Source organism: Hyperolius riggenbachi, chromosome 3 (assembly GCF_040937935.1).
Source record: "Hyperolius riggenbachi isolate aHypRig1 chromosome 3, aHypRig1.pri, whole genome shotgun sequence".
Lineage (NCBI taxonomy): Eukaryota > Metazoa > Chordata > Amphibia > Anura > Hyperoliidae > Hyperolius > Hyperolius riggenbachi.
Window position 1 is genome coordinate 366,589,577 of NC_090648.1, and position 19,319 is coordinate 366,608,895.

Sequence of the window (19,319 nt, forward strand, 5' to 3'; positions counted from 1 at the left end):
AATGGCTGACGCTGCTGCCTTTTATAAGGGGGGGTCCAGGAGGGAGTGCAGCCTGATTGGCTGCCCCGCGTCTGCTGACTGTGATGTAGATAGTCAAAGTTTAGCCCAATGATGTAGTATAGGGGGCAGGTCGAACTCACAAAGTTCACGTTTCCACACGAACCTGTGTTGTTCGCGTGAACAAGTTTGCATGCGAACCATTCGGGCCATCTCTATTAGGCAGCTGCCCCCCAGTATAGGTTAGATAGGGAGGTGCCCCCAGTATAGGTTAGATAGGTAGCTGCCCCCCAGTATAGGTTAGGTAGGTGCCCCCCCCCCCCCATCATGGAGGGGGAGTCAGCTGCGGAGAGGGCAACCTGACCTCTCCCTCCCTTCCTCTCCCCGGTCCACCCTCCATGCTCCCCCTTCCGACTGCAAAGTTAGCATAGGGAAGCGCTGTAAATAGTCAGTAACTCACCTCCCTGGTTCCAACCGCCGATCACTTGCCGCTAGTCTTCTCCTCTGTATAGACGATTATACACACGCTGCTTCCTGTTTAGCAGGAAGCAGTGTGTGTTTACTGCCACTATGCATAGGAGGAGACCAGCACTGAGTGATCAGTGATTGGACCCAGGAAGGTGAGTTACTGACTATTTACAGCGCTTCCCTGCACTAACTCTGCAGTCGGAGGGGGGAGCACAGAGGGCGGCCCAGGAGAGGAAGGGAGGGAGAGATCGGCCTGCCCTCCCCACAGCTGACTCCCCCCTCCATTACAGTGCCCCCCCCCCTTCCTCAGCGCTCAGGGTAGCCGGGATCACACCACCTGGTGCGGGTTGCACTACACCCTTCCCCCACAACACTTGTGGGATGACATTTATTTCCTTTTGAACAGTTTGGAATGTCTGGCTGTCCTGTTGAGCCTCTTTTTCTAATACGTTTAGCCATAGACGCTGAACAAGCATATGCAGATCAGATATTTCTGACTTTAGTCTGACTGGATTAGATGTACAGTATGCTTGTTTCAGATGTATGATTGAAACTCTACTGCAGCCAAAGAGATCAGCAAGACTGACAGGCAACTGATATGGTTTAAAAACTAAATAAATATGACAGCCAACATATCCCTTTCAGTTGAGGTGTACTTTAAATGGAAACTGTTTTTAACAGCTTTTTAATATTGCTGCTAACAGAAAACTGTGCCGACTGGGTAAATATAAATGTGGTCTCTTGGTAATGTAAATGGCAGCAAGAATGCTTTCATCTATCAAGATAAACATCACTGTCTTTGGCCATATTTGGGCTAGTTAGTGCAATGTTTAATTGTGCTAAATGAATCGTTGTGCAATGGGACAGTCTGGCCAGCCTGTGCACTGCACAGACGTCTTCCAAGAAAAATCTAAATGAGTTTTAACAGCAATTGTTTTAATCATGAAAGCTAGCATTGAATAAGGTGTTATGTAATGCGGAACATTCTGTGATGTGACACTTCCTTATTATAGGTGTATTATTATGTCCATGTATAGAGTTCTACACTGTACACCTCAGTGACTCCAGACAAAGATCAGACACCCTTGTTTAGATTTGCCCTTCCCTGCCGATTAACTATTAGCTTATGTCATGGTTGTAAACTGTCAGTCAGAAGAACCACTTCTATTTGACAAGTCCAAGGAATACTAACAAATTATAAAAATGATCAATGAAACATGCCTGTATCCTGACAAACGTTTGTTCTCACTGATTAGGTTAATCATTGAGTCTTTTTTTGCTTTAGAAAACCAGAATGAAAATACTACACTTGTCATGTGAAATTTGGAGCATCAGTCTGAATTATTGCAGTTACAGACACAAAATACACTGCATTTAAAGCGTACCTGAAGTAACAGGATGAGAAACATACACATATAGTACCATACCTACTAAGAAATTATCGGAAATCCCTTTCTGTTTTACAGGACAGCAAGAGTTAAAAAACAAACAAAACTTGAGTTGTTATTGTATGCAAAAGAGTTTCTCGGCAGCTTATAAAATTCAGTCCAGTTTCCTCAACATTGAATAGAAGTCATGACCGCTGAGAAATAGTGAGATAAGGGACCAAATGCTATTCATTTTCCCCCCTTAGTTTTCTCCTAGGTGATATTTTCTCAACTTGTAAATAAAATGCCTTTTAAAAACACCAGCAAACAAACAAATACTCAAAATAATTTTGTCAATACTTAATCACTTCCTGGTACTTTTTCCATTGTAGAGTGCTGAAAAGTATAAGATGAAAAATGATCTCCTAGAGTGAATTGCATATGGCCCAAGGATTCTAATGAGGTTTAATTAGGGGAACATTCAAAGGGTCATCGGTTCTGTATCCTTTTCAGCTAAACAATGCAGAGTGTGGAATCTAAACAGCAGCAGTGAGAGTCTGATGCAATCTTACAAATTAAGTTATATATATCATATATATTAAACGGAAAATAAAAATATGAGACTTATTTCAAAGCAACTAATGTTCTGTTTATCTTCTCTACCATATATAGAATTCATCTCATAAGTTTTATTTTCACTTTAGGTTCACTTTAAAAAGAGGACATTAAATCACAAATACTGAACAACCTTAGGATAGTGTAGATATTTTGTGGCATCTGGTGTTCCTGTGATTACTCTCCAAATGGCTCCTGTGCACGTGGATGTATACAGTCTAGTGTGCACTATTCAGGTAGGTACAACAACTGACTCCAAGCTAAACTTTGACCTGCACTAAGCCCACCTCTAACTGTTTAAACCTTAAACAGAATGTGATGTTTTTTTTAATTGATGGTGATGAAAAATGGAGCAAAGCAGCCCACAGATCTTTAAGGATCATTTTACCAAACAAAGGAGAAGATTCACAAACAAAAAAAGGTAAACTTAAGGTGCACATGTTAAGCAAGCTTACTGCAATTTATGCAATTTACAGTGTGAATTATGCAGAATTATTTAACTTGATTTATACATGCAACTCTTACATTGCTTGTACAACAAGCAATGTAAGTGATGCATGTATAAAGTGAGTAACTCACTGTGTAACTTAAAGAGACTCTGTAACATGAAAAAGATCCCCTGGGGGGTACTCACCTCGGGTGGGGGAAGCCTCGGGATCCTAATGAGGCTTCCCACGCCGTCCTCTGTCCCACGGGGGTCTCGCCGCAGCCCTCTGAACAGCCGGCGACAGGCCCGACTGTAATTTCAATATTTACCTTTGCTGGCTCCAGCGGGGGCGCTGTGGCTGCTTTCCTCTCTGAACTACACGGAAATACCCGATCTCAGTCGGGTCCGCTCTACTGCGCAGTCGCCGGAAACTTGCGCCTGCGCAGTAGAGCAGACCAGACGGTGATCGGGTATTTCCGTGTAGTTGGGAGCCGACAGCCGTCAGAGCGCCTGCGCAGGAGCCAGGAAGGTAAATATTACGTCATGGCTACACGGAGGGCTGCAGCGAGACCCCCGTGGGACAGAGGACGGCGTGGGAAGCCTCATTAGGATCCGGAGGCTTCCCCCACCCGAGGTGAGTACCCCCCAGGGGAATTTTTGAGGTTACAGATCCTCTTTAAGTAAAATGTGGAAAACTTAATGAGCAATGACTTGCTAAGTCTACATTTCTATTGTTAATCTACCCCAAAGGGGTGCCATAAATCCTAAACAATGCCACTGTTAATTTAAGTGCTTCTTAATGCTGATAGTTAAAATATAGGTAATCTTATATTACTGATAATTTACATTTGACTTTTCTCTCTCATTCATTTAGCGTGATTTGCCTACTTAAAACAGAAGGTACTTGCGATAATTCAGCTTTAAGTGAACATCTGTGGTTACCCACAATGTACCGATTTTGAATATGCTAATTATCTCTTTATGCCCCTATAGCCAGATTTGCATCCAGAACCGCTGGTGTATAGCACGCCTATAGCTTTACATTTTACAGAGCCACATCAACCCCACATGCAGACAGCCTGTTTTAGACTTTATATCCTCCTCAGTATATGGCAGGGATTGATATGGATCTGTGGGATAGGGCTTGGACGAGTACAACAGTACAGTAACCAAGCAGCTTGCGGTGACCCAAACCATAGTTTAGGAAAGTATAGGGGACTAAAAGAGACCAAAAAACCCTCCTACTAAAATGTAGTAGTAGGAGGGCTTTTTGGTCTCTTTGGTCTCTATTAGTCCACTATACTTTCCTAGTGGTTTGAGTCACCCCGAGCTGCTTGGTTACTCTCTCATTCATTTAGTCAACTCCAACTCTTCGTGACCATAGGAACTTCTTCACAACAGATGTATCTGTCAATAACGGCTTCTTTCAGCTGTTGCATAGGCATGTTCACAGCTTTACATATGCGATTAATCTTAGCCTCTGCCGTCCTCATCTTCATTTGCCCTTCATTTTTTCAAGCATCAAGGATTTCTCCAAAGAATCTGGCCTTCTCATTATGGCCCATATGCTATTAAACTTTTTCTACTGAGATAATTTTTCAACTTTGTTGTAAAATAACTTTTAGCACTTTGCAATTTAAAAAGTACCAAAAAGTAAGGGAAAAAGTACTATCAAAATTATTTGCAGTATTTTCTTGCTTGTTGGTGGCTTAAAAGGCATTATGTTGACAAGGTGTTAAAGCGGGATTGTCAGCCACAAAATCAAATTCCATTTACCCACTACTATGTGTATATTATACAGCCTGTAACCGATGTAATCAGTATCTAATCAGAAATGTTTCTGCTGTAATAAATCCTAACTTAGTCAAACTGGCTCTATTTGGTACATCCTCACTGATTGGCTGAGGGTAGTTCAGTGTGCATCTTATGAAATTTGATTTATGCTGTGCTCTTATGTGTTTACAAAGCAAGCTAGATATGACAGTGTAGTTTTCTAAGAGGGAAAAAAAGTGTACGGGAGAAATTGACATCAGGATTGGCTTCATTCAGAAGAAGTCAAAATGTAAAATGCTTGGAGCAGTTTTCTCTTTATTTACTATTATAGAATTTACTAAAATCAAAATGCGGATAGTACAATACGTATGTAATGTAGAAGTAGAACAAGTATTATTCAATTTATATATGTGTTTTCTCCCCTGGGATATTATGTCAGTCCATGCTGCTTTAAAATATCACCTAGGATAAAACACAGGAGAAAAAGTGAATTGGATATGGGCCAAAGTATCAGAAGTACTTAAATTGCACTGTCTGATGTTTTCAATTGTGCGTTTGAAGAAAGCTATTGAGCATTCCCTGGACTGCCAGAAGATCAAACTAATCCGTACTTAAAGACATATGACCAGAGTGTTCACTAGAGAGGTTGATACTTCTAACAGTTAGGGAAGCTCCTTGGAACTGTAATGTATGTTATGTAGGACATCATCACCTGTCAACATACAGAGCCTTTGTTGGGTAGCTGATTTCATAAGTAGCATCTTCTCATTAAACAGTGGTGTTTTTAGTTTGGTCACAGGGCTTCGGCTACATATAACTAAAGCCAGGGTAAGTTCTAGACTTTTTGCTGCCTGAAGCATGGTGGCGTGTTTTTTGACCCAATTCGGGATGGATGCTGATAAGCGAGTGTATGGGTCCTAATAGGTGTATGGCTGAGTGTGGATGTGTAGCTGAGTGCCAACAGTTAAAGGTGGCTGGGTAGGGCAGCATGTGGGCACACACACACACAACTTGCACTTGCGCAATCGGCTGAACCCGTGGTCAATCCACTTCAGCTTACTGCGCAGGTGCTCTTTACTGCTGCGGGAAGAGAGCATTTACATTACCTGCTACCCTATGTGAGCAGGTAATGTATAACGCTCCGCCGACACCACTCTGCATTTAACATTTCATTTGCTCTCAGGACCGGGCACCGTAGTCCTTGCCCCCACCCCATGAAGGTGGGGGTCACGGGACTATTTTTTATAGCTCTGTTAGATATAGGAAATGTTTCTGGTGCTGAAATTAGGATAATTAACATAAAACTGGGTTTTTTAAAACTGGTGCATTTTTAAGTTAGGCATCAGTAAGGGAATAAAATGGATAGGGGGTTACAGATCAAGTAGAAGTGTTAATGTTAACAGTTAGGGGAAGAGTAGGGTCAGACATCAGGAAGGAGATAGAATTAAGGGGGGAGGTAGGAAGGATTAGGCTTCAGGAGGGAGCATACTTTTGAGGGATGGTTAGGGCTAGTTATCAGGAGAGAGTTTACTTTTGGAAGAAGCTAGGGTTAGGCAGCAGCATCTATAAACAAGGCACAGGTTAACTATGCATGGTCCAGAAGTAGGTACGGAATATTTCTTGTTACCATACTCAATTTGAATATTTAGTAGGCTTAGTATGCAGCTGGTCCATAATGTTAAATGGACTTACTGTAGAACTCAGGATACTAAAAAGAGTTTTACATACCTGTGGCTTCCTCCAGCTCCATAAGCTCTGATCGCTCCCATGCTGCCATCCTCAGTCTTTTGCAGCACCGGTACCAGGTCCCTGCACTTCCGTCAGTTGCAGCCAGTCTACGCAGGAGACGTGCGCTCTTTGCGTATCTTTGCGTATCTTTCCAGCAGCTGCTGGAGAGCTGCTGGAAAGATACGTAGAGGGCGCACTTCTCTTATGCCAAACTGGCTCCGACTGACAGAAGTGCAGGGACTTGGTAGTGGCGCTGCAGAAGACTGAGGACGGTGGCGTTGGAGCGATCTGAGCTTATGGGGCTGGAGGAAGCTGCAGGCATGTATAAATCTTTTTGGTTCCCTGAGCTCTGGTACACTTTAAGGCTAGAACTGGTTAGGCTAGGTTGGCTAAGCCCAAATGCTGATTCCACCAAATGGTAGTACATGCACATGTGCAGTATGTTTCCTCATTAAATATAGTTGCAAAGAAGGTGGAGACTTACTGCTGAAAAAATGGTAGGTATTTCAGTGGGAGCTAGAACTCATTGCCCGTGAGTACCAATATAAAGAACATCTAGTACAAAGATCGAATTAACAAAACATCATTAATGCAGCCAGGGGAGTAACTACAAATCATGGGGCCCCCAGCAAAACGTTGATAGTGCCCCCTTAATGTTAACACTCATCCCCATGCCTCCCCCTGGTGACCCTCACAGCCTGGGGCCCATCTTACAAGTGTCATAAAGCAAGTGTGGCCATCAGGATCTTCACACCCCTAATGTGTAACCACAAAAACATCTACCTGGAGTATCAGAGTAGTTGTGGCCCTTCCACACCTCTGGGACCCCCTGCAGCCGCAGTGGCTGCTCCCCCCTAGTTATGCCTCTGAATGCAGCCTAATAATACACATTGCAGTCTGCCAGGACCTGACTTTCAAACTAAAGAACCAGCAGAGACACACACACAGACACACACACACAGACACACACACACAGACACACACACACAGACACACACACACACACACACACACACACACACAGACACACACAGACACACACACACAGACACACACACACAGACACACACACACAGACACACACACACACACACACACACACACACACGACTGCACTTCTGCCTTGTAATTAGTTTAGAGTTACAGGGCAAGAAAAGAGAAGAGCAAGGACACATGTAAGCTTGTTCCACTAGCGATGAGCGTAATGACCCAATTACGATTGCGCAAAATGTTGCGTAACTTGCGTAATTACGATTATGCCCGCAATCAGAAATTCGTAATTTCGCGGAATTATGCAGAATTTTCGTGTTTACGCAAAATGTCATTATTCAGATCAGTTCCGTAATGGAAACGGATTGTAATTTCGTGTTTGACGCAGAAATTCGTCCTTTCCTGATATTGTGTTCCAGTCCAGAGTCTCCAGATACATTTAAAGCGACTGCAAGTGCAGGGACCTTTGCATTATCACATATTGCAAGGCCCAAAACCAAGTGTCTCAACATGGCCGCTAAGTGCACCTTGACAAAGAGCACCTGTCTTAGAAGTGGCTACAAGTAGAGCCTCCTTGATACAGTTAAAGCGACAGCACATGTTGGAGCGTTTACAATATCAGTAATTGCAATCAAATGATCGACTTTCCACGAGTTTAGTAATTACTTTTATTTGCATAATTACTATTAGAAATGAAATTACTTCCATTTTCGTAATTTAAATAACTGTTTCTATAGAAAACCCGAAATTCCGAAATTTTGAGATATACACGAATTTGCAGTGGAATGCAAAATTACGTGATGGAAATTACGATTACAGAATTACAGATTACGTTTTGTAATGCAATTACGAAATTACAAATTTGTTCCATAGCGGCTAAATGCAAAATTACGCAAATTTCAGCTCAACACTATGTTCCACATATGTTACTTTTATAGTACTGACTGGATCTAGAGGAGCTCCATAACATGTTTTGTTCCTTCTTTAAAGTGCACCTTAGACAAACAATAGTGCTGCATTTATACTTCCCTGGGGCTTCCTCCAGCCCCTTGTGTGGGCTCCCTCACCGTCCTACCGGGCCACCACAATCATCAGCTGGCCAGCCCTGTCTCTTTGCTCTAGTCGGCTCAGTTGTGCTGCACCAACTAGCTACTAATCGCGCAGGCACAGAAAACTCTGCGCCGGGAGCATGATGGGGCAGCACAACACAACTGAGCTGACTGGAGCAAAGAGACACGCGCATGCCCCATGGCGCCCCCATCTACAGGATTTTTGTGCACTAGGTCACTAGCCTATTGGTTCTCAGTTTTCCTGTGCAGAAATTACACACAAAACTGACAATTGTGCTCCTAGCATTAAAGGATTTAAATGTGCAGTCTGATAAGTAAAGCAGATTCATTTTGCCCACTTTTAGAGCTGTCATTGCAGCTCAGCACATGTGTAAAAACTTATACACATTTGTTGTTCGGTTGAACACAACGTATGCAAATAAGGTTTAATTTGTCAAATAGTTGCCTGGCAAATTATTATTGCCAAGCACAAAATGACAACCACATGGAAAACCACACCCAATGCAAGAAAGCTGCTGGTGGCCACAGGAACCACTCATGTAAAGTCTTCTAAGAACTGTGAGAGTAAACGTACCAGGGTTTGTCATGCAGTTTCCTGTCCCACTTATTGGTGCCGATACAACTCTGAATGAGAACATCTCCCATTATAGCTTTTAGCATTTTTTCCATTCTGCTAGCTGCTGCTGATGGTGGTTAAAAAAATGTAGTTAGAGTAAAGTGTATAGATAGGGACACAATTGTTTATGATAATGGTTGAGCCACATCAGGTTTTGGTAATCGATAAGATACTCTGACAAATTGTACTTCCTGTAGTTAAGCATCAGCCCAAATGTGTTTATAGTGAAAAGCAAATAGATGTGAGAAGTTTAAAATAACAGCTTAATATGGCTTTCTAGAGGAGTTGTTATTGATGGAAGGTACTGATAATAAATATTAAATGAAAACTTGCTGTTATCTAGTCTCAAGAATTTACAGACAAAGACATTGGTTCAAATCCATGGTGTATTACTGCCTACTTCTATTTTTATGCTGTAATATATTAGACAGTTTTAACCTGTAGACAACAACAGTATGGAGAGACCCTCTTTCATGGATGAAGGCAGAACTCTCTACTAAATTACTGTATTGTTGATAACAGGATGGCGGTTTGTGTTGGGCATAATGACTTGTAAATTATGAGCTGTATAGTCATAGGGCTTGATTCACTAAGACAAATAGCATGCCTTATTAGAGTTAGCACGCCTTATGAAAATGAACACTGGAACTGTGTTAATCTGCACTGTGGAAACTAGCAGAGAACTGAGTGACACTGATGGCTGCTGCAGTGTGAAGGCGAGCTGGCTACCTATACTGAAAGGGGGGGGGGGGAGGGATTAACAGAGTCATCTGGCTACCTATACTGGAAGGAAAGGGGGAGGGGTCATCTGGCTACCTATATCAGGGGGCCATCAGGCTACCTGTCCTGGAGGGAAGGGGTCATCTTGCTACCTAAACTGAAGGGGGCGGATAGTGACAGTGGCCTTGGGTGATAAAGAGTACAAATCCGGCCCTGGGAGGAGGTAATAGTATACAAGGGCGGGCCAAACGGGTGAAAGAGGCATGTTTGCACTACTGCTCTGATAGTCTTGGAGACAGGGATAGCTGACCAATCCAAGCAGGCTTTGCATACAACAACCAGCCAATCACCAGTAAGGTACATTGCTTGCCGTGATTGGTTGGTTGTTGTATACTGTGTACCACATACAGTACAGCACAGCACCAGTATCTGTACCTGTTTATACAGTTTAGCACCAGTACATACAGTACAGTATACAAATGTCCAAGAGTCAAGAGGGGTAGTTTTATAGGGCGAGTATATCCCAAAATGTATATTTTAACTCGAAAATTTGGGGGTCGTCTTATACGCCGTTATATAAGGTGTATATACACATATACTCACATACATACATATACAGTATATATATATATATATATATATATATATATATATATATACACACACACACATATACATATACATATATATACATATACATATATTAGTATTTATAAAGTGCCAACATATTACACGGCACTGGACAATAAGCAGGGATACATACAATGTAAACTAGGGGTGACAGACAGAGGTAGCAAACATAGCAAAAAGTTATCCATGCAAAGACATAGCTTCCAAGTGTCCCTCTTTTGGAGAGACAGTTCCTCTTTGGGGACCCTGTCCCTCTTGCCTCCTCATTTGTTCCTCTTTCAGGACTGATACACAGATCTATGTAAATATATGCATTTGTCTAGGTTATTCCTATCCTTTAAATTGATGTATTTCTTATTTCCAAATGTTAATATGAAGGAAAATTAACCAGGATAGAAAGGAGGAGTGTGGTCTGAATTATAAAACATTTTTCTTATGAAAGCATTATGGTATGCATGACTAGGGGTGTGTCTGGGGTGTGGCAGATGCGTGGCTTAAGTGTCCCTCTTCCCTCTTTCTTATCTCAAAAAGTTGGAAGGTGTGTAAAGAGGGTATAAGATGCATGATTATGTGATTTTACACAGACCCAGCAATTCAAGTCCAAGTTAGTCCATGGGAAGGGTGTCATAGCTGGGGTTGCAAGTTAAAGGAGGGGGGAGGGGACGGGAGCCTGCTAAAGGGTTAAAATATATATGTGTGTGTATGCACGTGTGGGTATATATATATATATATATATATATATATATACACACACATATCTATATCTATATATACATACACATACACACACACATAGATAAGCACGCAGAGTCAGTCATACATTTGTTTAACTACATAGTATATATATATATATATATATATATATATATATATATATATATATATATATATATATATATATATATATTGTGAAGTTTAGAGGGGGTCGCAGCCAGCACGCAGTACACAGATGTATAAAACAAAGTCCGTTTATTGTGCAGTAGAAGAAAACAGCTTCAGTGCAGCAGTAATAATTGGAAAATAACAGTTCAGCTTACTTCAGCTTGGTAATATACAGTCCAGCAGGATCAAACAAAGTTCAGTTTTCATCAGGCCAACACCATACAAACAACAGACAGGGTATGGTTTGGCTTCCATCACATACTCCAATATTCCTTGTCAGGAGCTTCCATAGCATACATGCTACTCCTTCAACACCTCTCCTCAGACTGCCTCTGAGGCTGCTTCTTAAGCATAAATTTGCATCTCATCAATACCATAATTAGTGAGACTCTCAGCCTCACTGACAACCAGGTGTGTACCTAGGTGGGATCGGAAGGCCCGCCCTTCCTTCCCTCCCATCCCAGGAGTCCGGCCCTGAGAAGAAAAAAAAACCAAGCAGCAACTGCTTGCTGCTAAAATCCGGACTCCCTTCCTAGGACCACACAGGGTTTTAAAGTGACCATAGTCCAAATACCGGGGAAATATACCTCCCATCTATTACCCAGCCCCGATGGCCCCTACATATCCCCCCCCTCTGCCTCAACCCCGAGGCGGTGGAGGCACATAGACCCACTAAACAGTGGACTCGGGAAAGGGCATCAGCGTTCTGGTGCACTTTACCCGGCCTATGTTCCACCACATAGTTGAACTCCTGGAGAGAGAGAAACCACCGGGACACTCTTGCATTCGTTCCTTTGTTTCTTTTCATCCATGCTAGCGGGGCATGGTCAGAGATCAACCTAAATTTTCTACCCAACAAATAGTAGCGCAGGGAGTCCAGGGCCCATTTTATGGCCAAGCATTCCCTCTCCACTACCGCATAGTTTCTCTCAGCGGCCGTCAGCTTCCGACTGAGAAAAACTATGGGATGTTCTTCTCCATTAATCACCTGTGACAGGACCGCCCCCAACCCAACATCTGAGGCATCTGTCTGCACTACGAACTCTCGAGTGAAATCGGGGGCTACCAGGATAGGGTGACTACATAATGCCGATTTCAGCTCCACAAACGCTTTTTCTGTCTCTGCCGTCCACTGTATCATCACTGACTTCCGGCCCTTGGTCAAGTCAGTTAGGGGAGCTGCTAGGGTAGAAAAATTGGGAATGAACCGTCTGTAGTATCCCACTATCCCTAAGAAAGCTCGAACCTGTTTCTTACTGATGGGGCGGGGCCATTCCTGGATTGCCTCAATTTTGTTAATTTGGGGTTTTACCAACCCCCTTCCAACAATGTACCCCAAGTACTTTGCTTCCTCCATACCTAGGGCACATTTCTCGGGGTTCACTGTAAAACCCGCCTTCTTTAACGCATCCAGGACTGCTTGCACCTTGGGAAGGTGGGACTCCCAGTCTGAACTGAAAATTACGATGTCGTCTAAATAGACCGACGCGTATCTTTGGTGTGGACGCAACATTCTGTCCATAACTCTCTGAAATGTGGCCGGGGCGTTTTGTAACCCAAACGGCATTCTTTTATACTGAAAATGGCCCTCAGGTGTAGAAAATGCCGTTTTCTCTCTGGCGTCTTTGGCCAAGGGTATTTGCCAATATCCTTTGGTCAGATCTAATGTGGTTATGTAGCGGGCTGGGCCTAACCTTTCTATCAATTCGTCCACACGGGGCATGGGATAACCGTCAAATTTGGAAATTTCGTTTAATTTCCGGAAATCGTTACAGAATCGCAGAGTTCCGTTTGGCTTGGGTACCAACACAATCGGGCTTGACCATTCACTCTGCGATTCTTCAATAACGTCCAATTCTAACATGCGCTTCACTTCCTCTGACACCGCCTTTCTGCGGGCCTCCGGGATGCGATAGGGCCTGACGAACACTTTAGCCCTGGGCTCAGTAACAATGTTGTGCTCCACCATACCCGTAAGTCCAGGCAAATCCGAAAATATCCCCTTGTTTCTCTGAAGAAACTCTTTTACTTGTTGGACCTGGGATTTGGAAAGAGTGGGGGCTATTTTCCCATCCTCAATGCTGATTTTGGGTACAACACTCACACCTACCCTAACCGGCGTGGTCTCTCTCTCTCTTTCCAGGGTTTTAACAGATTGACGTGATACAGTTGATGGGGTTTCCGTCTCCCTGGCTGATGTACCTTATAATTCACTTCCCCCACTTTTTCAACGATCTCGAAGGGACCGTGCCACCTGGCCAAGAATTTACTCTCCACGGTTGGGATCAATACTGCCACTCTATCCCCCACCTGGAACTGCCTGATCTTTGCGGAGCGGTTGTATACCCGACTCTGCGCTTCTTGGGCTGCCAGTAAGTGTTCCTTGACCAGGGGCATCACCTTGGCAATGCGTTCTTGCAACTGGGAAACGTGTTCCACCACACTTTTGTGGGGACTGGACTCACTTTCCCAGGTTTCTTTGACCAAGTCAAGCAACCCTCGAGGTCTGCGCCCATAGACCAGTTCAAATGGTGAAAAACCTGTGGAGGCTTGAGGTACCTCCCGAACAGCAAACATCACTGCCGGCAATAAACAATCCCAATCTTTTCCGTCCCTTTGAACAACTCTTTTTAACATCATTTTTAAGGTTTTATTAAACCGTTCCACCAGCCCATCTGTCTGAGGGTGGTAAACAGAGGTTCTCATCTGCTTAATCTGGAACAGTTTACACACATCCCCCATCACTTTAGACATAAACGGGGTTCCTTGGTCCGTAAGAATTTCCTTAGGAAAACCCGTCCGAGTGAACATATTAAACAATTCTCGGGCGATAGCTTTGGACGTGGGTTTTCTTAACGGAAAGGCTTCCGGGAAGCGAGTGGCATAGTCGAGTATGACAAGGATATATTGGTGCCCCCTGGCAGACTTTACCAGTGGCCCCACTATATCCATGGCAATGCGCTCGAATGGCACCTCGATGATTGGCAAGGGCACCAAAGGGCTTCGAAAATGGGACACTGGCGCGGTTAACTGACAGGTGGGGCAAGAAGCGCAGTAATTCTTTACTTCGGCCTTTAACCCAGGCCAGTAAAACCTGTCAGTTATCCGCGCCTCCGTTTTCTCGGCACCCAGGTGACCTCCCAATGCTTCATTGTGAGCCAAGTCTAGTACCATCCTCCGAAACTCCTGAGGCACTAGCAGCTGCTCAACAACCTCTTCTCTGACCTTGGCAACCCGATATAACATATCCCCATGAACTGAAAAATGAGGGAATCTCTCCTCTGCCCCAGGTTCCTGGGGAACTCCATTTACCAGAGATACTTGTTCTCTCGCATGGGATAACGTTGGATCCCGCATCTGCGCAGTGATAAACAACCCTTTTGACACATCCAGGTCAGGGAGCATAGATTGGGGGGAAGATTCCTCATCATCCTCGCCCAACATAACTTGTAATGGGGAATCATCCCCCCCCTCTGTAACCTGCTCAGGGTCCCGACAAGGATGGTCAGTCTCATTTTCATCCATTGGCAACATGACATCATCTTTTTGCAATAATACATGATCATTTTGCAATACATTTTCTGCAACATTTGTATCTAGACTTGGTACATCAAGTTCTCGGGTAGGGGGAGGAGGGGCTAAGTTATTATCAGAGTCCTTAAACAACTTCCCCTTGACATTCTCCCACAGTACCCAAAATAGTGGAAAGTCTCGACCCAATATAACTTGGCACATTAGGTTTCTTACCACTCCGACGTCGTGAGTAATTGTCCCACAGTCCGTTGAAATCGACACTGGCACCACAGGATAAGTCTTTGTGTCTCCGTGAATACACACCACCTTAAGCGGCTTTAGCACAGTGTCAATAGTTCCAATCAGATCAGCATGCACCATGGTTACCATACTGCCTGAGTCCAGCAAGGCTTTGGCAGGTACCTGGTTCACACTGACGGGACACACAAAACTCTCCTGGCACTCTGCCAGGCATACCTCCTGGGCAAAAAAGGACACCCTCCGTAGTACGTCACACTGCATGGGTTCCTCCTGCAGTGGACACTGGGCTCTGGTATGGCCCCAAGCAGAACATCTCCAACACTGGATCACACCTCCCTTCCGGGGTGTAGCCATAGCAGGTGGCAACCCCTGAGCAGCTTTTGGGAATACTTCCCTATTTCTGGTGATGCTGGTTGCGGGGTTCCGTGAAGCACCCTTTCCAGAGTCAGGGAACCTTGCAACACGGGGTAAGATGGGGCCCGCCTGGCCCTTTGGAGAGAGTAGATCTTCCATTACGGTATATCTCTCCACCAACTCCACCAGCTGCTCTGCTTTTTTGGGGTCTGCATGACTGACCCATCGCTGTAGTCCCACTGGCAAGGCACGCAGAAAACGATCCAGCACGAATCGCTCCACCATCTCAGGCCCGGTAAGTACCTCTGGTTGCAGCCACTTTGTCGCCAGTTGGATAAGGTCATACATCTGCGATCTGGCTGGATGCTCCATCCGGTATTGCCAGCTGTACACCCTCTGTGCCCGGACCGCTGTTGTTATACCTAGTCGGGCCAGGATCTCTGCCTGTAGTCGATCATAGTCGAGGGCGTCTGCAGAGTTGAGATCGTAGTAGGCCTTCTGGGGTTCTCCCGTCAGGAACGGTGCAAGGATACCAGCCCATTTGTCTTTCGGCCATCCTACCCGCTCTGCTGTCCTTTCGAACGTTTTCAGAAAGGCTTCCACATCATCTGTGGGGGTTAGTTTCTGCAAAAAGTGACTGGCTCTCACCATCGCCTGGTTGCTAGGGGCAGCTCCTGCTGTCTCTCTCCCCTGGGCCAGCTTCTGCACCGCCTCAAGCAGGATTTTGGCTTGCCCCTCTGAGGCCTCTCGCAGGGCTTCCGTGGCTTGCTGTTGAGACACCATACACGCCTGCTGAGCCACCATACTCTGCTGTAGCTGCACAGTTGCTAAGGCCATTTGTTTCAGCAATTCCTCCATCATGCATACAAGGAGACTGGCCCTTTAAATGTCACTTTTTAAACGGAACTTTTTCTTTTCCTGCAGTGCTGCGCTGCCCGCATCCGAGCACCAGTTGTGAAGTTTAGAGGGGGTCGCAGCCAGCACGCAGTACACAGATGTATAAAACAAAGTCCGTTTATTGTGCAGTAGAAGAAAACAGCTTCAGTGCAGCAGTAATAATTGGAAAATAACAGTTCAGCTTACTTCAGCTTGGTAATATACAGTCCAGCAGGATCAAACAAAGTTCAGTTTTCATCAGGCCAACACCATACAAACAACAGACAGGGTATTGGTTTGGCTTCCATCACATACTCCAATATTCCTTGTCAGGAGCTTCCATAGCATACATGCTACTCCTTCAACACCTCTCCTCAGACTGCCTCTGAGGCTGCTTCTTAAGCATAAATTTGCATCTCATCAATACCATAATTAGTGAGACTCTCAGCCTCACTGACAACCAGGTGTGTACCTAGGTGGGATGGGAAGGCCCGCCCTTCCTTCCCTCCCATCCCAGGAGTCCGGCCCTGAGAAGAAAAAAAAACCAAGCAGCAACTGCTTGCTGCTAAAATCCGGACTCCCTTCCTAGGACCACACAGGGTTTTAAAGTGACCATAGTCCAAATACCGGGGAAATATACCTCCCATCTATTACCCAGCCCCGATGGCCCCTACAATATATATATATATATATACGCACGCACGCACGCACGCACGCACACACACACACACACACACACGTTTTCAGCCCACTTACAGCATTTTTGCATATAATTCACCATACAGTGAATTTGGAATTGAAGTCTATGACAGCAAATTTCACGGTTCATTAGGAAGCCATCATGCTCACATGTGTACATTTAAAAGAACTGTTTGTTAATCTAAGCACAAGATGCTACAGATAGCCTTGGGGGTCTTCCTCCAAATCTGGACCTGACTCTACCACTGCTACCACCACAGTCACAGCTGCTACCTGAAGTTTGGCTACACATTAGCTGAACTCTACCATCACACAGTAGCCAATCTCAAGCACTACCACTACTTTCACTGAAGCTAGCTGGAGTTTGTCTATACTATAGCTGAACTCTGGTGTCAAATTACCTGCCATATCGCGTACGAGAGGAATCGGCGCGGGAGACTTGGGTGCAGGATACAGCCGGTATATGGCTCATCCTGCTGCTGCACAAGTTCCCGCCAGTGTTAAATACTATTCCCCCTTCCAGGCCGCAACACTTTTTTTTAAAGATCTTGTTTTTTTTAGAATATCAGTTTAAAAGTTTAGGCAGGGAAACCTATTTTTAAGCAGGAGCAGTGACTTAAGCTGGCCACTAACGGTCCAATTTCTAGCGAAAAATCATTCGAGCGATCAGAAATTCTGATCGGACGAAAAATCGTTCACTACACCATCAACTAACCAATCATTGCTTCCTATCTATCATGACCACCAAGAAAATCCAAATTTCCATTCGACGAAAATTCATTCGGGCGACATTTTTTTCACTCGTTCATAATCGATTGTGTCCACCAATGGAGATTATTTACAACCAATCCGATCAAAATTTCTGATCGCTCGAACGATTTTTCGCTAGTAATTGGACCGTTAGTGGCCAGCTTTAATCATTCTTTTTAGCTCATTCTGAAGCTCCCAAGCTGCTGCATATGCCAGGTGTTAGTATAGCTCATCAGTAGATGGTTATTTTTCTCTTTAAAAATGTGTGCTTTCATTTAAAATATGTCCATATCTCTCTCTAAAGTTCCACCAGAATGGTTTGCTACACATAAGTGGCCATACACTTATAGATTTGCAGCAGATTCGTCCATCAGATAGATTTCTGTCAGATGCCTGTCAAGTCAAATCTGACAAGAATCTATCTGATGTGTGCCACACACTAAAAACAGATTTCCAATAGATTTCAGAATGTAATCTATTGAAAATCTATCTAAATGCATTATTGGACCATTAGATCCAATGCAACTCTATAGGCCATAGATCTGCTATCAGCAGTAGATCGACCTAGATTTTCCATCCTGTCAGATAGATCAAATACATTGAAATTGATAGAAATCGGCCGCAAATCAATCGATCGATTTGATAGAATTGATTTCTGATCGATCGATTCTATAGAATAAATCGACCGCTGAAATCGCCCAGTGTATGGGCCCCTTTAGGATTTCCAAAATGCACAGGTATTTAATGAGATGCTCTTATTTATCTCCTGGGATAAGTGAACCTCCTGTTAACCATTTTATCACCATTTTTTTTTAACACATGTATCATAACTAACTAATGTTGCTATTGTTTGTTTTACTAAATATTAAATGTGTCTTTGAAATATATATGCATGCATCATTTGCTACGATTAAGAACCATTGAGGTTCGAAACATGTTAGTTGTATAACATGGTGACTTTGGATACGTCCATAATAAAGTAACCTGTCTTTTGCGGACTTTCCCTTGTTGGCAATATATGCATACATGTTGTTGATATGTCCATTATGTGCTCCAAGCCTTTCTGGAGACCATTACATGCTGTGTTGGTTCCTAATATACATTCACATTTATAAACTACTTTAAGCTCCTGTTTGGCCTACTTTTTTCTTCAATGTTGGCACAAACTATTTATGTTCTACAATGAGGTAAACCACATGGTGTCCAAACTATTTCCTTTGTTGTCTGAACTGATATGACTCATACGAATGGTACTGCTTCAGCATCAGTTTCTTTCTTCCCTAAATGACTGAACTTCACCCTAGCCAAAGACTGATGATAACAGCTTAACAGCAAGGTTGATTTACCAGGGCTGGCAAACTTTACATCACACAAGAACAGGGCCAGGCCGAGGCGAGAAAGGCTCCAGCTTCAGGGTGCAGTTTAGGAGGGGGTACAGAATCACTCAGCTATCATTCCCCTATTGTGTTTGAAGCAGATATAAATAAGAAAAGGGTATACATGGCAGTGACTGCAAGCCAGATAACTAGATATTAAGGGGTTGGGAGCCCTGGGGCACCTCTTAGTCTAACAGCAATCTAGCG

At 43.9% G+C, this 19,319-nt stretch overlaps 1 long non-coding RNA gene across 2 annotated transcripts in view; it reads left to right on the forward strand.

The window, feature by feature from the left end:
• The first annotated feature begins 1,166 nt into the window (after positions 1 to 1,166).
• The window catches only part of LOC137561572 (uncharacterized), a 60,480-nt gene continuing 42,327 nt past the window's right edge, over positions 1,167 to 19,319 (forward strand). For both annotated transcript variants that reach the window (XR_011030054.1, XR_011030055.1), the window contains exons 1-2: positions 1,167 to 1,186; positions 2,537 to 2,683. This is a non-coding gene — a long non-coding RNA (uncharacterized lncRNA). The remainder of the gene's footprint in view (positions 1,187 to 2,536; positions 2,684 to 19,319) is intronic.